At 40.3% G+C, this 19807-nt stretch overlaps 1 non-coding gene across 1 annotated transcript; it reads right to left on the bottom strand.

Moving 5' to 3' along the window:
* Positions 1 to 16929: 16929 nt before the first annotated feature.
* On the bottom strand, positions 16930 to 17037 carry LOC130972733 (small nucleolar RNA R71). Its single transcript, XR_009083896.1, has one exon. It is a non-coding gene; the product is annotated as a small nucleolar RNA R71 (small nucleolar RNA).
* Between the last annotated feature and the right edge of the window lie 2770 nt (positions 17038 to 19807).

Genomic DNA, 19807 nt, shown 5'->3' with positions numbered 1-19807 from the left:
TCTTGTTCCTCTTGGATAATATGATTAGGATCATGTGGCTCTTGGATCAATGGATATGAGTATTCTTCCATGGGAGGTTGTGGTGGAAAGTAGTATTCATCTTGTGGTTGAAAATTTTCATATATTGGAGGTGGTTCATCTTGGTAATAATATGGAGGGGGTGGCTCTTGAAAATGTTGATGTTGGGGTGGTGGTAGCTCTATGTGTGATTCATATGGCTCATATGGTTGTTGGTAGGATGGATATGGATTAGGGTCATATGAAGGTGGTTGGTGAAAAGAGGCTTGTGAGTATGGTTGAGAGTTATGTTGAGGAGGGGGTTCATAAGCATATGGTGGTGGCTCTTGAAAGTCACAAGGAGATTCACCATAGCCATTGGATTGATATGCATCAAAAAATGGCTCTTCTTCATAGTGCATTGGTGGAGGTTGTTGCCATGAAGATTGATCATATGCATATGGCTCCTCCCACCTTTGATTGTCCCATCCTTGATGCATCTCTTCATTGAAGTTCTCATCACCTACAACATAGTTGTAATCACACTCATAGCCAAAATGAGAATTCATGATAGCAAGAGAGGGCAAAAACAAAAAAATAGTAACAAACAAAGAGAACAAACTAAAAACTAACAAAGAAGCAAAAAGCAAACATATTCACAATATTCACATATATACAATAACCAATAACACAACACCATTGCAATTCTCCGGCAACGGCGCCATTTTTGATGATTGGATTTTTGACGGTTTAGAATTTCACAAATGAATTCTCGTTGCAAGTATAGTCTCTAAACCAATCGCTAATCCTTTCATACAAAAAGTTGTTTGTCACTAAAACAAACCCCTAAATTTATAAACGAAGTATTCAAACCTCGGGTCGTTCTCCCTAGGAATTACAATAAAGTGTCTTGTTATTGGTTTGAGTTGTTTTGGGGTTTTGATAAGAGGCTTGAAAGTAAATGGCAATAAAAATAAACTAACAACTATAAAAGGCTCTTGGCAAGGTATGAAAATTAGAAGTCTTATCCTAGTTATCCTTCTCAATTGTGATGAGAATTGTTCATTGCTACCACTTAGTTAACCCTTACTAGATAAAGGAAAGTCAAGTGGATGAATTGACTTGAGCCACAAGTTCTAGCCAACTCCCAAGGAAAGACTAGCTTTAGTGCACTCCAAACCAATTAGCAATCTCTCCAATTATCAATCAACAAAGGAATTAGATAACTCAACTGTCACTAATTACTCTACCTAGGCCAAGAGGAACAAAATCTACACTAAAACTAAAAGAGACATTTTAACAAACACATAGAGTGCAATAAAAGTAAACAACATAAATTGCAAGAATTAAAGAGAGATCTAACTACAAAGGCAAGAGATTAACAATGGAAAAGCAAAGAAGAACAATTATTATGAATTACCTCTTATTGAATTGAAAGAATGTAGAGGGAACAATACTAGATCTACAACAAAATGTAAGAACAACATAAAGGCAATTACAACAAAAGAGTAGAAGAAGATGAATCTAACAATAAAGAATTGAAATGTAGAAGTAGAAGAAAGCAAAGATTAAAACCTAGATCTAGGAACTAATCCTAATCCTAATCCTAATTCTAGAGAGAAGTGAGAGCTTCTCTCTCTAGAAACTACTTCTAAACTAATCCTAATGTGTGTGTAATGATTGGAATCCCTTTTTCTCTTCAATCCTTGGCTTTAAATAGCATCTTTGGCGCCAAAGTTGTTTGCAATTGGGCCCCATAATCCTTCAGAATTCGTTGGTTGCAAATTCATTAAAAAATCATATATCAGCACCGACGCGTACGCGCACAGCATGCGTACGCGTCCATGGGGTGATTCGCAGGTGCGCGCGCGCGTCCATGGGCGAGTTCAACTTCTTTGACTTTTCATGATTTCTCCACTTTGCATGCTTTCCTTTTCACTCCTTTGATCTATTCCTAGCCTTTTCAATTTTGAAATCACTAACAAACATATCAAGGCATCTAGTGGAATCAAAAGGAGATAAAAATCATCAAATTAAGGGTTGAAAAGCATGTTTTTACATCTAAGCACAAATAAGGAGACAATCACAAAACCATGCTATTTTAATGGATAAATGAGGGTAAGAGGTATTAAAATCTCTTAAAATCAATACAAGATAAACCGTCAAAACAGGGTTTGTCAAAGACCTTTCTTGAAGACCTCAAAGTTCAAATTAGATGCTTTTTCAGGAACATACTCTTTTGAAATAGACGGCCGAGTAGTAAGCTTCAATCTGAATGGAGTTATGAAGTACCCTCCAGAAGATCACTCTATCCTCTAGTGTGACATCATAGATGAAACCGTAGTTGAAGTTCACCTGGAGGAGTTTGAAGAGAAGTACATAGGACAAGGTCCAAGTGTGGGGACATTCTCAGAGGTCAATGAAAGTACTCTACCACTGCCACCAGCTCCAGATAATTCAGAGCCTGACCATGAACAGAAGTCAGAATTGAAACCTCTCCCTCCACACCTCAAATATGCTTACCTCGAAGACAAGCAGAAGTTTCCAGAGTTATCATTGCACTGGACCTCACCTCTCAACAGGAAGAGCAGTTACTTAGTGTGCTGAGGAGGCACAAGAAAGTAATTGGGTGGAGTTTGGCAGACATAGTAGGCATTAACCCTCAAGTTTGTGAGCACAGAATCTTTTTAGAAGAAGGAGCAAGACCCGTTCGTCAACCCCAGAGAAGACTAAACCCCACTATCTTAGAGGTTGTCAAGAAGGAAGTGACCAGACTATTAGAGGCAGATATTATCTACCCCATTTTAGACAGTGAATTGGTAAGCCCAGTACAAGTGGTGCCCAAGAAGTCTGGAGTCACTACAGTGAAGTATGAGCATGGAGAGCTCATAGCTACCAGAGTACAGAACGCCTGGAGGGTCTGCATTGATTACAGGCGTCTCAACCAAGCCACTCGTAAGGATCAGTACTCTCTTCCATTCATTGATCAAATGCTGGATCGCCTGTCAGGTAAATCACATTATTGCTTTTTAGATGGTTATACAGGATATTTCCAGATTCATATAGCTCCTGAGGATCAGGAAAAGACTACTTTTACCTATCTTTTTGGGACTTATGCTTACAAGAGAATGCCCTTTGGCCTGTGCAATGCACCAGCTACTTTCCAAAGGTGCATGATGAGTCTTTTCTCTGATCTTATTGAGGACTATATAGAAGTTTTTTTGGACGATTTCAGCGTTTATGGTGATTCTTTTAGCCTTTGCTTGGATAGTTGATAAACCCCATTTTTAGGGTTTATCTTATATTGAATTTAGAGTATTTTGATAACCTTTTCTTGCATTTAACCTATGAATTGGCATGGTTTTGTAATCTCTCCCGTATTTGTGCTTAAGTGTAAAAACATGCTTTCTAAGCCTTATTTTGATGAATTCTAATTCATCCTTGATTCCATAAGATGCCTTGATGTGTTTGCTAGTAATCTCAGGTTGAAATAGGTTAGGCATGGATCAAAGGAGCAAGGAAGGAAGCATGCAAGTGGAGAGAAGCACAAAAAGCCAAAGAATTGATCTCGGCCAAGCACGCGCACGCGCACAAGGCGCTCGCGCGCACATTACGGAATAAGCCAGGGACGCGCACGCATACCGTGCGCGCACGCGTCGTAGTCCGCACGTGATTTTGTTATTGTAACACGTGCCGGGCGATTTTGGAAGGTTTCAGCAACCAACTTTGGCGCCAAATTGCATATAAGAACCAAGGATTGAAGGGGATTAACACACATTCACATCCATAGACACATTTTTACATCTTTTGTAGATATTTTTAGTTAGTTACATTTGTAGAGAGAGAGACTCCAACCTCTCTCTAGGATTCATCTTTATTTTCTCACTTCTCAACCATTCTTTGGTGAGATCTATTACAACACTCAATTTACTTTGTTCATGTTGTAGATCCTCTTCTCTAATCTCAATTAGTGTGTGTAATTGTTCAATTCTCATAGATCTTAGGTTTAACTTTGTTGTTTTGGATTCTATTAATTCATTGAAGATCTCATTTTCATTGTTGTTCATTCGTGATTGTTGTTAATCTCTTGTGTTGAATTACTTTGATTCTAAACCTTTTCTCAATTTTACTATGTCTTTCATTCTTGCTCCCCACATGTTTGAGAAAATGCCAACTTTAGATATGGAGTAGCATCCCCTCACTTGGCCTAGTGGTTGAGTCTTTGGAGACACTTGAATAATGGATGTCAATTGTTGATTAATAATTGAGAATTGCTAATTGACCTAGAGTGCACTAAAGCTAGACTTCCCTAGGGTAAGACTAGGACTTGTGACTCAAGTTAGTTACTTTTACTTGACTTTTCTCTATGATTAGGGGTTAACTAAGTGAAGCAACACTCCTTTGTTATCACACTTGAAGGAAGTTATAGTGATGGAACTTCCAATGTTCAACCTTGGCCAAGGCTTTTGATATTGATTGATTGTTGTTTTCTTTTATTAGCACTTTTAGGCCACACTCTTCAAGCCACGAAAGATCACTTAACCAATAGCATGCATTCTTGTAGCATTCCTAGGGAAGAACGACTCGGGACTAATACTCTCGGTTATAGAGATTGTAGAATTGTTTGATGATGGATTTTGCGTCGGTTTAGACTATACTACGATTGATTACTTAATAATTTCTATACCGGCAAAAATTCACTCATCAAAATGGCGCCGTTGCCGGGGAATGCACATGAGTGCCATGTTTTTTGTTAATGTAAATATGTGAATATTGTGAATATGTTTGTCTTTTGTTTGTTTGTTAGTTTTCATTAGTTTTAGATCTCTATTAGTTTTGTTCCTATTTGTCACTATGAATTCTCGTCCTTGTGGTTTTGGATATGACTATGACTATGTTGTAGGCGGTGAAAACTTGAATGATGGCTCACGTTATGGGAGAGATGAATTCCTAGGAAGGGAGCCATATCCATATGAGCAATCATCATGGCAACTTTCCCCTTCAAGTTACTATGATGGTAATCCTTCCTATAATGCATATCATTCTTATGGATATGATGATTCTTATCATGGTTATACCACTCAACCACCATCATTCTATGTACCATACTCTCAACATAGCCCTCAAACACCATCATTCCAACCACCATATTCTCAATCCACATCCTTTTTCCACCAATTGCCTCCGCACAATCTTAATCCATATTCCCCTTATGCATACCCTTGTGACAATTATGAACATGAATCACCACCACCCCAACATCTTTACCCTCCACACCAAGTTCCCATGGATGATACACTTGGTATCATTCTTCAAGAGCAAGAAGAGCTCCAAACCGCACTCACTTGTTTCACCTCTACTCTCCAAGAATTTATGTCCCGTATAATCCCACCTTCTACCAACAACCAAGATGCCCTCCCACCGCCAAGCTTTGATGAACCTCCTTTCCAACCATATCATGATTTCTCCTTTCCGCCACAAACCTCCACGGAAAAAAATCCATGTCCATCAATCCAAGAGCCATATGATCCTACTTATGTTAGTGAAGAGAAACAAGAGTCAAAGGATCCTCTCAAGGAAGAAATGGATCGGCTTCAAGCAACCATCCGTCAAAAGATGGATTCTTGGGATTCATATCACAAGCAAAATAAGTTCACAGATGATTGTGAAAAAGCAACCAAAGAGGGAGGTATGAGGGAGACTTTAGAGTCTCAAGTTGAGCATAAGGAAATGGAGTGTGTGTTGCAACAAGCGGAGGAAATGAAGATTGTTGAAGATAAAGAAGTGGAAGAAGACCTAGAGGAGGTTGAACAAGAAGGAAGTTCCATCAACGAAAATAACTCTACATCAAGTGACAATGGTGATCTTGTTGAAGCTTCTCCCATCGAATGTGAAACCAATGTTGAGGAGGGTGCGCAACCTCCCACACATGACTTGATCAATGATAAAGGTTTGGAGGAAGTTAGCAAACAAGAAGAATTTAAAGAAAGTTATCAAAAGATGAAAATCATCATAGAGGAGCCAAAGGAAGTGGAACCTACAATGTCAAGACCATTGGATATCTTCCTTGCTAAGTCGCCGTCCCAATTACAAATTGAGTGGGTAATCATCTCATCCTTTAATTTTCTTGGCCCATATCAATATGCGTTGTTAGAAATGGACGGTCAACTTAGAACTCTTTGTGGGCTAGAGAGTAAGAACGGATTAGATGTTGGTGGACAATTTGAATCAAGGTGCATAAAGGATGGAAGATCAAACTTTGAGTTTCAAAAGTGGAGTGAAGCCAAATTAAATGGAATTAGGATGATGAGTATGAGTTACAAAGAGAATTCAATAAGTTTGTCACCCTATTGGAAGCATGAAGATCAAGAAAAAAAGGGGTTGACAAATAAAGTATGGGATCCCGGAACATACATAGACCACTATCAACTTAGGGGCCTTGTTACTTGCTTAGGCCCCCTTGAAGGCCTTATACGTTTAAATTGGGATCCCGGAGGCTATTGGAAGTGCAAACACTGGTGGGGATTCGAAGAAGAGTTCAAGCATAAGCCACCATAGCAAGGACTCCATCAAAATGTCCAACTTAAGGACTTAAACTAAAAGTGCTAGGTGGGAGACACCCCACCATGGTACACTCTTTCCACTCTCCTCCAATTCTGTTTAATAAGTGATTTGAGTTACCATTGTAGGTAGGTCTTCATTTCATAATTAGTTTGTTTGTGTACATTAATTGCTAGCATATTAACATGTATGTTGTGCTTAGTAGAAATGGAATAAATCTCAAAACCAACATGCATTTTAGAAAGTGTGTGGTTTTTGACTAAATAAGGAGTTGTAGGCACCATGGGGAGTCTTTTGGGCAATTTAGAGCTTTTAGGCATTTTTCTGTTCAAAAAAAAAAAAGGGGGGGGGGGGGAGGGGGGTGGACGCGCGCGCACGCTGCACGCGCACGCGTCCATGAGCGGATGCATCATCGCCCATATTCCAGAGAGTTGGGCCTCTCCTAGGCCAGCGTTGTGCCTCAAGCCCAATTCATTCCACGCTGACGCGCACTACGTGCGTGCGCGTCCATACAGCTATAGGGAAATGCATGCGTACGCACACCTGTCGCGTACGCATCGATCTGCTGCTGCAACCTCCAGGCCATTTCCCAGAGAGTTAGGCCTGATATGGGCCAACCTTAAGCCTCTAGCCCAACTCCTCGCACGCGTGCGCGCACGGTACGCGCACGCATCTTTGCTTATTTTCATCATCCACGCCTTAGCGCACGATACGCGCACGCGTCGGCCCCTGGATACGCCAATGCGCGCGCTCGCTATGTGCGCGCCCGCGTCGACATGAATACATGAAACCCTTAGACGCGAGGGACGCTGCGTAGTCGCGCACCCTCACCTCTTCTCACCCTCATCCCCTCCTTGCTTTAATTCTGCCCACCATCCTCATCACCGCCGGCGGCTGCGCCGCCGTCACCACCCACCCCTACCTTCCCTCTCATCCCTCTTCTTCTTCCTGTCACCACCTCCCCCATCTCAGATTCCCCCTCTCACTCTTCCCTCCGCCGCTGACAGCGACCGCCGGCCACCACCATCACACTGTCGATTCCTCTCTCTCTCATCACACCCAACCCCTCTTCGCGTTCTCTCTCTCTCTCTCACTCGTCCAGTCCACCCCGTCTCTCACTCCGCCGTCGCCGCCAGCAGCACCTTCGCTGCCTCGCCATACTTGCCACCCTCCGTGGCGGCAGTCTACTCAGCCACGTCCCTGCCCCTTACTCTGCACTACTTCCATTTCTGCCCTGCCCTAGGTTCCTGCCCCAACTCTGCTCTCTGTTACTGTTTCATTTCTGTTAGTATCTTGTTAATTAGTTAAAGATTGAATTTGTGTATGTTAGGATTAGTTAGAAATAATTGCGGTTAGGTAGCTAGGACTGGATAGAGGATTCTAGGCCTGATAAGTGCTCCGTTTATGTTCATATTCTGTTTGATCACCTGTCTGATGAGTGCTAATTTTAAGTTGCTCTGTATGCAATCTGTGTTACCTGGATGCTATCTCGTTGCTACTGTGATTAATTGATATTGTAATGATGCTGTTTGTGCTATTTTGCTACCCGGGAATGTCCAATTTTAAGCCGAGATGCTGCCCAATTTTCAAGAAATTTAATTTCATTTTGGGCTCTATTACAAATTTGGGCTAATTCTCGTTATTTTTGACTTCTGGGATTTGCATTAAACATTATAAACATGATTTGTATGCTTGAAAGGTTCATCTCTCATCATACTACTAATTTCTAACTCCACTTTTCTAAATCACTGACTTCTTTACTTACCAACTTCACTTTTACTTGCATTTTAACCCTTTTAACCATTCTTTTGAGTCATGATGATAAACATGCCTATTCCTTAAGAATTGTGCACATTGTTTGAAACATTGAATTCTTGGTTTATGGCTATGTTTTCTGTTCTTACCTGCTGTCTATGTTTCAAGTTTAATTCACATCATGTTTGGTTGCCATCTATTTTACATCCTGAACATGTTTTACTTGCTTCATGCTAAGTGCTTAATTGCCTATATTCTATTTTATTTTTCAGGATGTCGGATAAAAGGAAAGGAAAAGCATCATCTTCCAAAAAGAGGAAGAAAACACCAGCCCCCACTTTTGCCTCACTGCTTGCCTATGCTCAAAACCCTCTAAATGACATAGATAAAGCAAACCAACTACTACCGGCTCAGAATAAGGTCAAATTTCCCAATCTCTATTGTGAACTCAGATTCCCAAGCTACAATTCAAAGAATCTGAATACTGAGAAGAAGCTGGTTATTCCATCAGATTTGACCGACATCATCCACCAGCGTATTGACCGGATGGGTTTGGCTTTTCTGGATAGGGAACTGAGCCGGGTGAACCGATCTTGGGTGCAGGAGTTCTACTGCAACTTCTTCTGCCATACCCTTGATTCGGTACTTGTTAGGGGGATTGAGGTACCCATCACAGAGCAGGCCATAGAGGATGCCCTTACTTGCCGGCCTAAGACCAGTGACACTGATGCATTCATGCAGGCCGAGATAGACCTTCATTGCATGACCTTTGATTTTGAGGCATTGAGAGCAGTGGTAGCCACTCCGGATGCTCCTTGGGTTATGGATGCCGATAACACGGCACCCAAGGGGATGCACTTTAGTTATCTGAGCCGAGAGGCTAAGACTTGGCAGCAGATCTTCGCTCATTACGTCATGCTTACAACTCACTTCACAGAGATCCCAGTTGCTATGTTGATCTTGATCAGCTGTGTGATGGAGGGGAAAGAGGTTTATTACCCCCAGCTGATCAGGTGGTTCATGTGGAGAGCCCACATCCAAGGTCTCTTTCCTTTTCCGGTCATGGTCACTCAGATGATTCAGCGGGCCGGAGTTCCATGGCACCAGGATGATGTATCACCACCTCCACCGCTCCCTCAGAAGGAGCCAGTTACTATTCCGTGGGGATCCTGGGTGCACGAGAAACCCGCCTCGCGCTGCCGATCTCGAGCCAGAGCAGCAGTTGAGGGAGTTGGACCCTCTTCATCATCAGCCCCTGCAGGAGCATCTACCGCAGCCGCACCTCAGCGGATTTACTTGTTAGTTCAGCGTCTCTTCCGGTACATGGAGCGCAGCAAGCGCCAGATCATGCGTCGCCTGGATCGGATTGACCAGATGTTTGTGGCCCAGGGCCTTGAGCTGCCCCCTCTACCAGAGTCTTCCGATTCCGATGAGGAGACCCATGAGGAGGAGCATGCAGATTTACAGACTGAGGGTATTCATGCGGATGAGCCAGCACATATGGAGGCACCACCTCAGACACAGGAGTCTCAGCCGGTACCACAGCCACAGCCAGAGCCTATCAGTGTACCTATCCCTGATCCTCAGGATTAGCATCGAGGACGATGCTTGATCTTAAGTGTGGGGAGGTAGCCGGTGGCATCATTAGATACCGGTGAACATTTTGGCCACTTTCCTAGCTATCTTACTTTGCATACCCTTTGTATATATTTGATGTATTTTGAGTTTACTTTGGATATCTTTACTGCTTATCTTGGATTTTAGATATTTTGATGCTTTTGGATATTTTTAGATATTTTGGATGATAGATTCCATACTTTAGTTGGATTTGTCTTTATGCATTTTGCATATCTTCTTTCGTATATTTTTCTTTTTAGTTTGTGGTTGTGATTAAAAATCATGTTTTAAGTGAAACTTAGTCACCCTTTTTGCATAAGAAATTGGTTTTAAGTGAAAAAGGAAAGGGTAAACTAGGGAAAATTTTTGAATTTTTCAATCACAACAATGCTTAGTCAAATATTGAGATTTCCCAAGAATTTTAATTATAGGGCATAGGGCACCAACCCAATTGATTGAAGAAGCTATATCTTTATGCAACTTGCTTGAATTTCATACTTTGTGAATCATGTATTGAATTAAGAACACAAGCTTGTGAGATTTGAGCCTATTGATGTGGTTACATTTTATAACCACTTATTTTCCATTCTTGTGTGAAATTGCTCTCTTTCTATGATTGTGATCCTTGATTTGCTTGATTCTATATGTCCATTTATTTCTTGTATTCATGCATTTGTATGATTGAGGCCATTATTTCGTTAGCCACTTACCCAAATAGCCTACCTTTTACTCTCCATTGTTAGCCAATTTTGAGCCTATGCTTAACCAACTTATTCTCATTTTAGCACATTACAAGCCCAAGGCGGAAAACCAATGAAAAGTCCTTGTTTGGATCTTTGATTAGCCTAGGCTAGTGAGAGTGTTTACTATTCAAAGTTGGTGAGGCTTGGGAACATTGGATGGGATAAAAAGGGTAGTACACTTCCATATTTAGGAATTGGGAACATATTCATGTATTGATTAAATGTATAAGACCTTATGCAATTGATGTCCTTGTACAAAGTATAAAAAAAAAGAAGAGAAAAATAAAGTGAAAATGAAAGAAAAGGGATATAGAAAAAAAATGAAAAGAGAAGAAAAAATAATAATAATAATAAAAGGGGACAAAATGCCCCAAGGTGAAGTTCAATAAAAAGGAATCAATGCATAAGTGTTATGAACTAAAGAATAGAATGCATGAATATGTAAGAAAAAGTGAAGAATGGGTAGTTAGAATAGTTTGAACTTGTATAGGTCATTATATAGTTAGGTGGGAAAGTCTATGCCAATCAAAGATTCAAATCCTAGTCCACTTAACCATAAATGATCCTACCTTGACCCTAACCCCCATTACAACCTAAATGAAAGACCTCATGATGAATGTATGCATGCATTGAATAAGTGTTGATTGTTAGAAGAAAATCAAATTTTGGAAAGCATGATTAGAAGAGAATTGAGTGAATTAACCCTTAAACACTTGAGTGAATAGAGCGGATACACATCCGGTGAGGGTTCAAAAGTTCAATCACATGTGTTCACCCATATTATTTATATTCTTGCAAGCTTGAACTCTTTTTGATAATTCAATACAATTGTGGTTTGGACTTAACTCCTATTGCCTTAGCTACTATGCTTATACATGTCTCTTGGGAATTGATTTGTTTGAACTAAGCATTTCCATTTGCTTTAGATAATTGCATTTAGATAGGACTCACATAGTTTAGTTGCATTTAATAAATGTCATACCCCTTAGTTCCTTCTTATTTTAGCATGAGGACATGCTAAGGCTTAAGTGTGGGAAGGTTGATAAACCCCATTTTTAGGGTTTATCTTATATTGAATTTAGAGTATTTTGATAACCTTTTCTCGCATTTAACCTATGAATTGGCATGGTTTTGTAATCTCTCCCGTATTTGTGCTTAAGTGTAAAAACATGCTTTCTAAGCCTTATTTTGATGAATTCTAATTCATCATTGATTCCATAAGATGCCTTGATGTGTTTGCTAGTAATCTCAGGTTGAAATAGGTTAGGCATGGATCAAAGGAGCAAGGAAGGAAGCATGCAAGTGGAGAGAAGCACAAAAAGCCAAAGAATTGATCTCGGCCAAGCACGCGCACGCGCACAAGGCGCTCGCGCGCACATTACGGAATAAGCCAGGGACGCGCACGCGTACAGTGCGCGCACGCGTCGTAGTCCGCACGTGATTTTGTTATTGTAACACGTGCCGGGCGATTTTGGAAGGTTTCAGCAACCAACTTTGGCGCCAAATTGCATATAAGAACCAAGGATTGAAGGGGATTAACACACATTCACATCCATAGACTTATTTTTACATCTTTTGTAGATATTTTTAGTTAGTTACATTTGTAGAGAGAGAGATTCCAACCTCTCTCTAGGATTCATCTTTATTTTCTCACTTTTCAACCATTCCTTGGTGAGATCTATTACAACACTCAATTTACTTTGTTCATGTTGTAGATCCTCTTCTCTAATCTCAATTAGTGTGTGTAATTGTTCAATTCTCATAGATCTTAGATTTAAATTTGTTGTTTTGGATTCTATTAATTCATTGAAGATCTCATTTTCATTGTTGTTCATTCGTGATTGTTGTTAATCTCTTGTGTTGAATTACTTTGATTCTAAACCTTTTCTCAATTTTACTATGTCTTTCATTCTTGCTCCCCACATGTTTGAGAAAATGCCAACTTTAGATATGGAGTAGCATCCCCTCACTTGGCCTAGTGGTTGAGTCTTTGGAGACACTTGAATAATGGATGTCAATTGTTGATTAATAATTAAGAATTGCTAATTGACCTAGAGTGCACTAAAGCTAGACTTCTCTAGGGTAAGACTAGGACTTGTGACTCAAGTTAGTTACTTTTACTTGACTTTCCTCTATGATTAGGGGTTAACTAAGTGAAGCAACACTCCTTTGTTATCACAGTTGAAGGAAGTTATAGTGATGGAACTTCCAATGTTCAACCTTGGCCAAGGCTTTTGATATTGATTGATTGTTGTTTTCTTTTATTAGCACTTTTATGCCACACTCTTCAAGCCACGAAAGATCACTTAACCAATAGCATGCATTCTTGTAGCATTCCTAGGGAAGAACAACTCGGGACTAATACTCTCGGTTATAGAGATTGTAGAATTGTTTGATGATGGATTTTGCGTCGGTTTAGACTATACTACGATTGATTACTTAATAAAATCTATACCAGCAAAAATTCACTCATCAATAGTCTATCTAGAGTATTAGATAGATGTGTCAGTACAAACCTTGTATTGAATTTTGAAAAATGTCATTTTATGGTTAAACAAGGAATCATACTAGGACATGTTTTATCTAATACTGGCATTTCTGTAAATCCAGCAAAGGTGGATGTTATTTCTAGTTTGCCTTACCCCTTGATGAGCGGATAATATGTACGCTTTTTGGCATTGTTTTTAGTATGTTTTTGGTAGTTTTAGTTGAGTTTTTATTATATTTTTATTAGTTTTTAGTTAAAATTCACTTTTCTGGACTTTACTATGAGTTTGTGTGTTTTTCTGTGATTTCAGGTATTTTCTGGCTGAAATTGAGGGACCTGAGCAAAAATCTGATCCAGAGACTCAAAAGGACTGCAGATGCTGTTGGATTCTGACCTCCCTGCACTCGAAGTGGATTTTCTGGAGCTACAGAAGCCCAATTGGCGCGCTCTCAACGGCGTTGGAAAGTAGACATCCTGGGCTTTCCAGAAATATATAATAGTCCATACTTTGCCCAAGATTTGATGGTCCAAACCGGCGTTCAAAGTCACCTCAAGAAATTCCAGCGTTAAACGCCCAAACTGGCACAAGAATGGGAGTTAAACGCCCAAACTGGCACCAAAACGGGAGTTAAACGCCAAGAAGAGTCTCTACACGAAAAATGCTTCATTGCTCAGCCCAAGCACACACCAAGTGGGCCCGGAAGTGGATTTTTATGTCATTTACTCATCTCTGTACACCCTAGGTTACTAGTTTTCTATATATAGGACCTTTTACTATTGTATTTTCATCTTGGTTCTTCTGGTTCCCTCTCTGGGGCCGAAACCAATGATCACTTTTGTTCTTATGTATTTTCAACGGTGGAGTTTCTACACACCATAGATTAAGGTGTGGAGCTCTGCTGTACCTCGAGTATTAATGCAATTACTATTGTTCTTCCATTCAATTCCACTTGTTCTTTATCCAAGATATCACTTGTTCTTCAACATGATGAAGGTGATGATTGACGCCCATCACCATTCTCACCCATGAACAAGGTGACTGACAACCATTCTTGTTCTATAAGCATCTGAGGCTTAGTGAATATCTCTTGGATTCTTCGGAGTCTTTGTGGTATAGGCAGGACCTGATGGCGGCATTCAAGAGAATCCGGAAGGTCTAACCTTGTCTGTGGTATTCTGAGTAGGATTCAATGACTGAATGACTGTGACGTGCTTCAAACCCTGAGGGCGGGGCGTTAGTGATAACGCAAAAGAATCACTGGATTCTATTCCGCGCCTGATTGAGAACCGACAGATGAATTCCGCTATGCTGTGACGGAGCATATGCAATCGCTTTCACTGAGAGGATGGGAGGTAGCTGCTGACAACAGTGAAACCCTACATGAGCTTGCCATGGAAAGGAGTAAGAAGGATTGGATGAAGGCAGTAAGAAAGCAGAGAGACGGAAGGGAAGGCATCTTCATACGCTTGTCTGAAGCTCTTACACCAATGATATACATAAGTATCCCTATCTTTATCTTTTATGTTATTTTCGTTTATCACCATACCCATTTGAGTCTGCCTGACTGAGATTTACAAGATGACCATAGCTTGCTTCATACCACCAATCTCCGTGGGATCGACCCTTACTCGCGTAAGGTTTATTACTTGGACGACCCAGTGCACTTGCTGGTTAGTTGTGTGAAGTTGTAGTGATCACAATTTCGCGCACCAAGTTTTTGGCGCCGTTGCCGGGGATTGTTCTTGTGTATGGACAACTGACGGTTCATCTTGTTGCTTAGATTAGGTATTTTTCTTCAGAGTTCTTAAGAATGAATTCTAGTGTTTCAAGGTGATGTTCTTATCATCACCAAGGCTGATTGATTCTTATCAATTTAGCTCTTGAATGCAGTGTCCTGCTGAAGCTTAGCCGGCCATGTCTAATTCCTTTAGACTAAAGCTTTAGACTAACATTGCATGATTCCTGGAATTCTCATTAAGAATTTTGATACCTTTATTTTCCTTTTCACTTAATTTTCGAAAAAACCCAAAAAAATTACAAAATCATAAAAACCAAAAATATTTTTTGTTTGAGTCTAGAGTCTCATCTTAAGTTTGGTGTCAATTGCATGTTTCTGTTCTTCTTGCATTTTTCGAATTTCTGCATGTGTCTTAATTAATCTTCAAGTTGTTCTTGATGATTTTCTTGTTTTGATCTTTGAATTCTATTGACTTGAGTGTTTTGTTGTTTCTCATATGCATTCTCATTTTGTTAGTGACAGTAGTGTACAAACTACTAAGTTTGGTGTCTTGCATGCATTGTTATTTGATTTTAATTGCATTTTGATTATTCCTCATCATTAAAAATCCAAAAATATTTTTAATTTGTGTCTTTTCAAGTCAATAATACAGAGAATTGAAGATTCAGAACATACTACAGAGGAATCACACAGAAAAAGCTGGGCATTCAAAAATGCCCAGTGAAGAAGACAGACTGGCGTTTAAACGCCAGCCAGGGTGCCTGGCTGGGCGTTTAACGCCCAAAAGGGTAGTAGTTTGGGCGTTAAACGCCAGAATGTGCACCATTCTGGGCGTTTAACGCCAGGATGGCAAAGGGGGAAGATTTTGTTTTCAAAATCAATTTTTTTCAAGTTTTCAAAGTTTTTCAAAATCAAATCTTTTTCAAATCATATCTTTTCAATCAAATGTTTTCAAAATCAATTTCTTTCCTTTTTCAAAGATACTTACTAACAATTAATGATTTGATTGAACATTTTTTGCCTTTCCTGTTGAGGAAGGTTTTATGTTTGAATCATATCTTTTCTTGTTAGGCAAGTCATTAATTTTTAAAATCAAATCTTTTTAAAATTGTTTTCAAATCATATCTTTTCAATCACATCTTTTTCAAAATAAGTTTTCAATCAAATCTTTTTTATTTCTAATTTCAAATCTTTTTCAAAAATCACTTGATTCTTTTTCTGTTCTTAATTTTTGAGAATCAATTAGTGTTTTTCAAAATGTTTTCAAAATCTTTTACTTAAATTTTCGAAAATTACTTCCCTTCTTCTCACATCCTTCTATTTTTGAACTAACTCTACTCCTTAATGCAAAATTCGAACTCCATCTTCTTTGATAAGTTCGAATTTTCTACTTCTGTCTTCTACTTTTCTTTTCCTCTGACACCTCAAGGAATCTCTATACTGTGACATAGAGGATTCCATATTTTCTTGTTTTCTTCTCTTTCATATGAGCAGGAACAAAGACAAAGGCATTCTTGTTGAAGCTGACCCTGAACCCGAAAGGACCTTGAAGAGAAAGTTAAGAGAAGCCAAATCACAACTCTCTTTAGAGGACCTGACCGAATTCTTCAAAGAAGAAGAAGACATGGCAGCCGAAAACAACAATAATGCAAACAATGCAAGGAAGGTGCTGGGTGACTTTACTGCACCTACTCCTGATTTTTATGGGAGAAGCATCTCTATCCCTGCCATTGGAGCAAACAACTTTGAGCTTAAGCCTCAATTAGTTTCTCTAATGCAACAGAATTGCAAGTTCCATGGACTTCCAATGGAAGATCCTCATCAGTTCTTAGCTAAATTCTTGCAAATCTGTGACACAGTCAAGACTAATGGGGTAGACCCTGAGGTCTATAGACTGATGCTATTCCCTTTTGCTGTAAGAGACAGAGCTAGAATATGGTTGGACTCTCAACCTAAAGAAAGCCTGGACTCTTGGGAAAAGCTAGTCAATGCCTTCTTGGCAAAGTTCTTTCCACCTCAAAAATTGAGTAAGCTTAGAGTGGAAGTCCAAACCTTCAGACAGAAGGATGGTGAATCCCTCTATGAAGCTTGGGAAAGATACAAACAATTAATCAGAAAATGTCCCTCAGACATGCTTTCTGAATGGAGCATCATAGGTATTTTCTATGATGGTCTCTCTGAACTATCCAAGATGTCTTTGGATAGCTCTGCTGGAGGATCTCTTCATTTGAAGAAGACGCCTACAGAAGCTCAAGAGCTCATTGAAATGGTTGCAAATAACCAATTCATGTACACTTCTGAAAGGAATCCTGTGAACAATGGGACAAGTCAGAAGAAAGGAGTTCTTGAGATTGACACTCTGAACGCCATTTTGGCTCAGAATAAATTATTGACTCAACAAGTCAATTTGATTTCTCAAAGTCTGTCTGGAATGCAAAATGCACCAAGCAGTACTAAGGAGGCTTCATCTGAGGAAGAAGCTTATGATCCTGAGAACCCTTCAATGGAAGAGGTGAATTACCTAGGAGAATCCTATGGTAACACCTATAATTCTTCATGGAGAAATCACCCAAATTTCTCATGGAAGAATCAAGAGAGACCTCAACAAGGTTTCAACAACAATAATGGTGGAAGAAATAGGCCTGGCAATAACAAGCCTTTTCCATCATCTTCTCAGCAACAGACAGAGAGTTCTAAGCAGAGTACTTCTGACTTAGCAACAATGGTCTCTGATCTAATCAAAACCACCCAAAGTTTCATGAATGAAACAAGGTCTTCCATCAGAAATTTGGAAGGACAAGTGGGACAGCTGAGCAAGAAAATTTCTGAACTCCCTCCTAGCACTCTCCCAAGTAATACAGAAGAAAATCCAAAAGGAGAGTGCAAAGCCATAACCATGGCCGAATATGGAGAGGAAAGAGAGGAGGCGGACGCCATTGAGGAAGACCCCAATGGGCGTGCACCAATCTCCTCTGAGTTCCTCAATGAGGAACAATGGAAATCTGAGGCTCAAAATGAGACCATAGAGATTCCATTGGACTTACTTCTGCCTTTCATGAGCTCTGATGAGTATTCTTCCTCTGAAGAGGAGGAGTATGTCACTGAGGAGCAAGATGCTAAATACCTTGGAGCAATCATGAAGCTAAATGACAAGTTATTTGGAAATGAGACTTGGGAGGATGAACCACCTTTGCTCACCAAAGAACTGGATGACTTGTCTAGGCAGAAACTGCCTCAAAAGAGGCAGGATCCTGGGAAGTTTTCTATACCTTGTACCATAGGCACCATGACCTTCAAGAAGGCCTTGTGTGACTTAGGGTCAAGTGTAAACCTCATGCCCTCTCTGTAATGGAGAAATTAGGGATCCCTGAGGTGCAAGCTGCAAGAATCTCATTAGAGATGGCAGACAATTCAAGAAAACAAACTCATGGACTTGTAGAGAATGTTTTGGTGAAGATTGAAGACCATTACATCCCTACTGACTTCATAGTCCTAGAGACTGGGAAGTGCATAGATGAATCCATCATCCTTGGCAGACCCTTCCTAGCCACAGCAAAGGCTGTGATTGATGTTGATAAAGGAGAGTTGATCATTCAAGTGAATGAAGAATCCTTGGTGTTAAAGGCTCAAGGATATCCCTCTGTCATCATGGAGAAGAAGCATGAAGAGCTTCTCTCAAATCAGAGACAAATAGAGCCCCCATAGTCAAACTCTAAGTTTGGTGTTGGGAGGCCACAACCAAACTCTAAGTTTGGTGTTGAACCCCCACATTCAAACTCTAAGTTTGGTGTTGGGAGGTTTCAACATTGCTCTGATCATTTGTGAGGCTCCATGAGAGTCCTCTGTCAAGCTAATGACATTAAAGAAGCGCTTGTTGGGAGGCAACCCAATGATTATATTTTCTTTTGTTATTTTATCTTTTTTTGTAGGTTGATGATCATAAGAAGTCACAAAAACAATGAAAAAAGCAAAAACAGAATGAAAAATAGGAAGAAAAATAGCACACCCTGGAGGAAGATGCTGCTGGCGTTTAAACGCCAGTAAGCCTAGCAGTTGGGCGTTTAACGCCCAGTCTGGCACTATTCTGGGCGTTTAACGCCAGAAAGGGGCACCAGACTGGCGTTAAACGCCAGGAAAGGGCTAGAACCTGGCGTTAAACGCCAGAAATGGGCACCAGCCCGGCGTTTAACGCCAGAAATGGCTCAAAACGTGGATTTTGATGCCATTTGGTGCAGGGATGACTTTTCCTTGACTCCTAAGGATCTGTGGACCCCACAGGATCCCCATAAACCCCACCACTCTTTCTCTTCTTCTTCACCCATTCACCAATCACCTCAACATCTCTTTCTCTTTACCACTCACATCCATCCTTCATAAACCACTACTTCTTCCCCTTCTGGCCGAACCACAAAGCCATCTCCCTCTCCTCCATTTCTTCTTCTACTCTCTTCTTTCTTCTTTTGCTCGAGGACGAGCAAACCTTTTAAGTTTGGTGTGGTAAAAACATTGCTTTTTGTTTTTCCATAACCATTTATGGCATCCAAAGCTGGTTCAACTGAGAAGGCATGACCTCAAGCCCATCACTAAGAAGAAGATGGAGCAAACAAGAGACCCCTCTCATCATGAGATCCCTGAGATACCTCAAGGGATGCACTTTCCTCCACAAGACTATTTGGGAGCAACTGAACACCTCCCTAGGAGAGTTGAGTTCCAACATGGGACAATTAAGGGTGGAGCACCAAGAACATGCCATCCTCCTCCATGAAATTGGAGAAGATCAAAGGATCATGAGAGAGGAGCAACAAAGACAAGGAAGAGACATTGAGGAGCTCAAGCACTCCATAGGATCTTCAAGAAGAAGAAAGAGCCGCCATCACTGAGGTGGACCCGTTCTTTAATCTCCTTGT

This window comes from Arachis stenosperma, chromosome 3, assembly GCF_014773155.1.
Source record: "Arachis stenosperma cultivar V10309 chromosome 3, arast.V10309.gnm1.PFL2, whole genome shotgun sequence".
Lineage (NCBI taxonomy): Eukaryota > Viridiplantae > Streptophyta > Magnoliopsida > Fabales > Fabaceae > Arachis > Arachis stenosperma.
The sequence above is the reverse complement of the archived record's forward strand: the minus strand, read 5'-3'. Positions and strand labels throughout refer to the sequence as shown.